General features: G+C 30.7%; 1 long non-coding RNA gene across 1 annotated transcript; it reads left to right on the forward strand.

Annotated features, from left to right (window-relative positions):
* LOC108661776 lies at positions 4394 to 6063 on the forward strand. The gene is made up of 3 exons (XR_001927570.1): positions 4394 to 4434; positions 5091 to 5164; positions 6035 to 6063. It is a non-coding gene; the product is annotated as an uncharacterized LOC108661776 (long non-coding RNA).

Below are 6959 nucleotides of genomic sequence, written 5' to 3' on the forward strand. Positions count from 1 at the left end.
ACTTCATTTGTAAATATACACTTCAATAAGATCTCTTTTCTTCCCTTAAACACTTTCTTTCTTCTCTTTAGTTATCTTTATTTGTTCTTTTAAAATTTATTTCATAACACGTTATCAGCACGATTCTCTGATCTCTTAAGTTTTGGAATTATTTTGTTTGCATCATCTTCAAGCTTCAAAAGGATTTCAACGATTCGGTTTTGATTTATAGTTTTAGCAAATCAAGTAAGTGCTACTATTATTTTGTTTTCATCATCTCCAAGCTTTGAAAGGATTTCAATGGTTGATCTTTAATTGTTTTGGTTGTAATAAATCAAGTAAGTGACTTGATATCTCTTTAATATTTTCATTCTCTAAAAATCAACTTTAATATGAATTTTACTATCATATAATATATATTATATTTTTGTCCCTTGATTGGAAAGTGAATTTGCTATTATATAGCTATTAATGAAAAATCATAATGTTTATTCCTTAAAGTGAATGTGACAAACGAGTTACTAATAAAAAAATTATTATAAATTTGTCCATTCCCTGAAGTGAATGCGACATCATTTAATAATTATGATTATAGTCATAAATCTATCTATTCCCTGAAGTGAATGCCACATCATTTAATAATTATGATCATGGATATGGAAGAAGTCATTATAATAATTTACACTATCATTATTTTAATTCTAATTATAATTTTACCACCAGAAGTGGATAATAATTTTAGTATCAGGATCTAAAAATAATTTTACCATCAAAAGTGGATGGATAATTTTACCACCAGAAGTGGATGAATACCCATCAAAAAGTGGATGAATACTTTCAACCCACCAAAAGTGGATGAATAATGAAAATATAAAAAATGAAAAGAAAAAAAGAGAGAAATATAGAAAACATATTGTTATTGATGTGGCATGAAAGATAATTAGTCGCGTACCTGTTGTACGTCTTAAATTTTATCAAGCATCATCGAAAACTACAACATCTTGTGATGATTTTAATCATGGCCAAGTTGATATAGCACATCAAGATATTTATCCACCCTGAAAGAGGAATTGATTATATGATTAGTAACGGAAATATTCATAGTTGATTTTCTTATCTTGTAGAAGGAATTAATCATTTAATTAGTAATGAGAATATCCGAGAATGAACTTAATAGTAATTGGTATGTTTTAGTATAATTATATTATAAAGATGCCTTACTATGTTTAAATGATATGTTCTTATTATATATTTTAATTCTATGTTTAATATTCTTTTATGTTAACTTGTAAGTTTCTTATTATATATATTTATGGATATTCATATTGTTGGATCTAAGATCTATGATATAAATATATGTCTAGCAGACATTGTTATAACACACACTATATTTAAAGACAAGAAATTTTTTTTTCCTACTTGACAAAAAAAAATCAATGTCAATTCACTATTTGGTAGTACAAGATTAATTGAAGGCTCCAGAAGAGTTAATATTTTACTACCTTGAAGAATAAAGTAATAGATGATGTATTATTTTCTATTAAGTCTCAAAGACATTTATTAAGTTTTAAAGATATTCGTCTGAATAGATGTCATATTGAAACAACGAATGAAAGAGACACTTAATACCTCTATATTACATCTATTATCTCAAGTAGAAAGTGTGTGTTGAAAAAAAAAATTACTCACTCTATTCTTAGAATTAAACTATACAAATATTAAAATAATTGAAACTCATAGTAAATCAGAAGTTTACTAATGATTTTGATGTTTGGTATGACCGGTTGGACCATCCCGGATCAATAATGATGCAAAAAAAAATGATTGAAAATTTATCATTTATTGAAAAACCAGAAGATTTTTCAATCTTATGAATTTTTATGTGCTGCTTGCTCTGAAGGCAAATAAATTATAAGGATACCACAACTAACGTTGGGACTGAATTTCCTACGTTTTTTGAATAATATTCAAAGTTATATGTGGATTCATACATCCATCTTATGAACCATTTAGATATTTTATGATTTTAATCGATGCATTGACTAGATGGTCACATGTGTGCTTATTATAGCTTGCAATTTGGCATTTGTAACCATTCATTTGCAAGCACATTTTCCTGGTTATGTAATCAAGATTATTTGTCTTGATAATATTGGTGGATATACATCTCAAGCCTTTAATATTGCATATTAGTTTGAATAACTATTGAACAACATGTTGCTTATGTTTATATACAAATGGTTTAGCAGAATTATTTATTAAACACTTCCACCTGATTGCAAGCTTATGAAATTCAAACTCCCAATGTTGACTTGGGGGCATGCCATTTTGGATGTAGTAGCATTTGTATGCATAAGGCCAAACGAGTTATTATAAATTCTCCTTATACAATTGGTTTATGGCTAGAAACCAAATATTTTCCATCTAAGAATTTTTTGGATGTGCGGTATATGTTTCAATTGCTCCACTACAATGCACAAAGATGAGTCCTCAAAGGAGGTTAGGAATATATGTTGGATACAAATCTCCATTTGTAATTAAATATTTAGAATTATCGATAGGAGATTTATTTATGACAAAGTTTGTCAATTGTTATTTTGATGAAACAATTTTTCCAACATTATGGGGAGAAAATAAGCAGTTGAAAGAGGAAATTTCTTAGAGTGAATTATCATTATCTAGTTTTGATCCTCGTACAAAGCAATATGAACTTGAAGTTTAAAAGATAATTATTTTACAAAATATAGTAAATCAGTTGCTAGACGTATTTACTGACCTAAAGGGAATAACTAAATCTTATATACCAGCTGCAAATGCTCCTATTAACATTGATGTCCCTGTAGGACAAGGCATGCCAGAAGCGTGGAAATCAATCGGTTTCAAAGATAAAATCCTTAAAAAAGAAAAGGAGCAAATATTTAAGATGGTCAAAAAGAGGAAGTAAAAACTCTAGAAGAGACCCCTGACATAATTGAGAAAAATTTCAAAAGAAATTCAGGTACCTAAAATCATTGAAAATGAAGAGATCTCAATCAATTAGGTCATGATGGGAAAAGATGGAAGCTATAAATAAACGTCGACGATATTTTGCATATAATATAGAGCTCAATATTATGAAAGAAAAACGAGGATCTTGAATAAATTATTAGCCAATGTGGAAAGACACAATCAAAGTGGAATTGGATTTAATTGCAAAAACGTGAAGTTTTTGGACCTGTAGTCCGTATGAAATACCCCATACTTTGATATAGTGATAAATAAAGTTGATCGAATGCAAATTGAGGTCAATTAAAATGTTTAAAAGTGATAAAAGACGAAAGGAGTAGTTTAGGATAAAATATTTCGCAAGTGAGAAAATAATAATAAAATAATAATAATTTTATCAGAGGAGAATTTGTGAGATAAAAGGCAATTCAGAAGTCAAGTGAGGCATAATAAGGTATTTCAAGTACCAAGGAGACAAGATAAAATTTTTAAAATATTAATATTTAGCCGGATGTCGAAATCAGTCATGAAGAAGGATCATATGGTTGATCCAAGTGGGGGAGAAGATGACAAGCCCGACTCTATAAAAATATTTGTCATGACATACATGTGATGGATAGCATGTTTGCATGCTAAGAGAGTCCCAAAAAAAAAAATTTACAAAAGTCGGTATTGTACCTAGAGGTACAACAAAGTTGATTTAAACCTCGAACTAGATCAAATAGAGAATTTACGATGAAATTAAGAATTTTAAAGTCCCAGAATGGTTTAATATGGTGATTCGGAGTTCGAGGATCAATTTGGAGTCAAACCGAAATTTTCGCTATCTAGGGGCAAAATGGTCATTTGCCAGCTGGGGACAAAATGGGAATTTTTAGAAAAGATTTTTGGCCCCATTTGACTTATTGGAGTAAGATTTGAGGTTTAGAAGTGAAAAATTTTAATTTCGGTATAATTTGGAGTAAAAGGGTAAAATGGTAATTTTGCCACCCGAAATCAAAAATTTAATTTTTGAAAGGATTTTGATCAAATTTAATTATTTGGAGTGTGAAATGAGTATGAGGAGTGAAAATTATGCATTATGGCAAATTTTCAATTTTTGGGGTAAAAATGTAATTTTTGAAAAGTTCGGGGGCAAAAGTGTAATTTTGAAGAATTTGCTCCACCAAAACTTTGGAAAAATCTGGAAATTTCACTTAAGACTTGGATAAGTCAAAGGGAATGCATGGTGGAAAAAGTAGGACAAATGGATGGCTAGAAAAAAAAATGAATTAATAAAATATTTAAAATATGAATAAAATAATATTATTTCATTAAACAATAAAAAAGGCATAAAAAAATCAGCCCACCCATTCTTCTTCTTCAACATTCGGCCAAGCAAGAAACAAGAGAGAGAAAGGAGAAAATAAAACCCTAGCTAAGAAATTTAAAGGGAAAATAGGTGGAAATTCAAAAATCAAGTGAAAAAAGGTAACATTTCTTAAATTTGTCTTGTGCTTTACCTTTCCCATGCATTTTCCATCATTTTTCATGGTTGAATCATGTGATTTGAGGATGATTTCAATTCTGGTCATATGGGTTTAGAGAGAGAAAGTTGTTAGATAAATTTGATTTTGAGCTATGTTAGTGTTTAGTGTTAGTTTAGCATGTTTATGAGTAAAACAACAAGAAAAATATTTATCTTCTCCATGAATTTCTCTAGGCCGAATCTAGCCAATGGTATGTGAGGATGAGGTTGACTTTATTTTAAGAGAATTGGGTGGAAAAATGATGAATTATGAGGTTGGAAATTAAATGGGAATTTTCGGTGCAATAAATTGAAATTTTTACCCACTAGGGGTAAAAGCGTAATTTATAGTCCGGACTGATAAATTGGACCAAATTCACAGTCATTGAGGTATTGTGGATATAATTGGATAATTGAAATTGAAATGGATGGAATTGGAGTCGAATTGGGGATTTTAGGAATTTACACCGTGTATAGGCGAGTTAGGTCGGACACCGCAATTAAGCGATTGTCTAGACATTTCAAATCCTATCTAGTGCATACGCATGGATAAGAGCCTGAAATAATTTATGATAAATTGACACAATTTACTGAATTTTGTGTCATGGATTATGGATAGGTGGTGAGTCAATTGTTTCGGGTAAGAGACTGCACCCGAGGGCGGAAGATAGGAGTATTTCTACTCCTAATACTGTGAGTAAACTTATTATCGTCTTAATTATCTAGAGTAGTTTTATACAATTGTGTGATTTTATAAAAAAATGAGTTTAAATGGTAAATTGCTATGTTTTAAGAGAAATTGTGATTTTATAAAATGATTTTATAAATTTTCTGAAAAATCGAATATTGGTTTTGAAAATAGAGTAATTGGAGACTGCCTGCTTGTGTTGTAAATTTATGGTTTTAAATTGAATGGCTTATGACAATATATGAGCATGAATGGCTAAATTGATTTTGGTGTCAGAATTATTTGTATTGTGTATTCAGCCTTGAGAGGCTAGATTGCGATAAATTGCCATGCCATGCTAGAATGAATTTTATTGAATTGGTGGAGTATATATTAATTATTTACTGCAGAGGGGGTTCCGTGGACCAGCCTATTAGAGGGGCACGGTAAACTCCATTATATTATTACCTCGAACGGAGAGGCGCGTAGGGTATCTCCTGGGGTAAAGCTTAGGGTTCACTTCACGCCAAACCACCACGTGAAGGGGAACTCAGCCAACGCCAAGGAACGGCTGTATTTTTCTCAAACTAAAATATATTTTAAGTGTATACAAAATTTTAATAGCCTTGGCGGACTCGGTTAGATGCCCTGCGCAAGGTATCACCGAGTATGAGTTTTGGCACGAGCCAAAGTTTTAAGAAATTCATAAGCCAAGTTGATTACTCGATTTATATGGATTGATTTTATTTGGTTGAAATGAACTGAAAGGTAATGAAATTACGGTATGATGACTTATTTTAATTGTCTCCATTTACTCGGCTTTAGATACTTTAGATGGTATCTGTTTACTCACTGGGATTATAAAATCTCACCCCTTCTTCCTATACATTTTTCAGGCTCAGGACAGTTTGTAGATAGTCGAGTAGGACGAGAACTAAGCTCGGAACTGCATTATAGAAAGTAAGAGTTCACAGTCTTACATCCTCTTGGTCAATTGGAGCCCACGTGTCATTGCAGATCAAAACTTATATTTTGGTTATCTGTATTTCTATTCATACAATTTTTACTTTACTTTCATGTGCGAAAAATTATTTACGAATATTTCTATAAAAATTTATTTTATGAGAAAATAGAATATTTTATTAATTATTTTTGAATAGTACTAGTTGTTAACAATTTGCTTTCAAATGAACGTTTTAGATACTTATTTTGTTTTTAAATCATTAAATATATATTTTCTGCTTACCTATTACATTTTTAGCAAGTTTTGAGATTTTTGACGAAAAATTACGAAAATGCCCCTATGAGCCAGAAAATAATATTTTATTGTTCTTATTTGAAAATGACTTATTATTTTTTTAAATGCGAGATTTTATAATTGTTACTCACCGGGGAGATGCGAAAGTTGATGCTAAGCCTTACGGGGTTTCGATAGGCATTCGGGGTGAAGAATGTCTGTCGAGGCCTCGTGGCGGTTGTCACGGGCTCGATGGGGAGTTTCGGGTCGTGACACCGTACATCAAAAGATGTAAAACTAATGAGATATAAATGGGTATTTGTGCGAATACGAAATGAGAAAAATGAGATTATGAGATATAAAGCATGGCTTATCGCACAATGTTTTACCTAAAGATCTAGTATTAAATATGAAAAGGGATATTCTTTGTGGTGGACACAATTATAATTCTATATTAACTAGTTTGGCAATAAATGAGAAAATGAAAATGCATCTAATGAACGTAACTCCTACCTATTCATATGGCTCATTTGATATAGATATCTATATGAAAATCCTTGAAGGATTTAAGTTGCTTGAAGCAC

The sequence above is a fragment of the Theobroma cacao genome, chromosome 1 (genome assembly GCF_000208745.1).
Source record: "Theobroma cacao cultivar B97-61/B2 chromosome 1, Criollo_cocoa_genome_V2, whole genome shotgun sequence".
Lineage (NCBI taxonomy): Eukaryota > Viridiplantae > Streptophyta > Magnoliopsida > Malvales > Malvaceae > Theobroma > Theobroma cacao.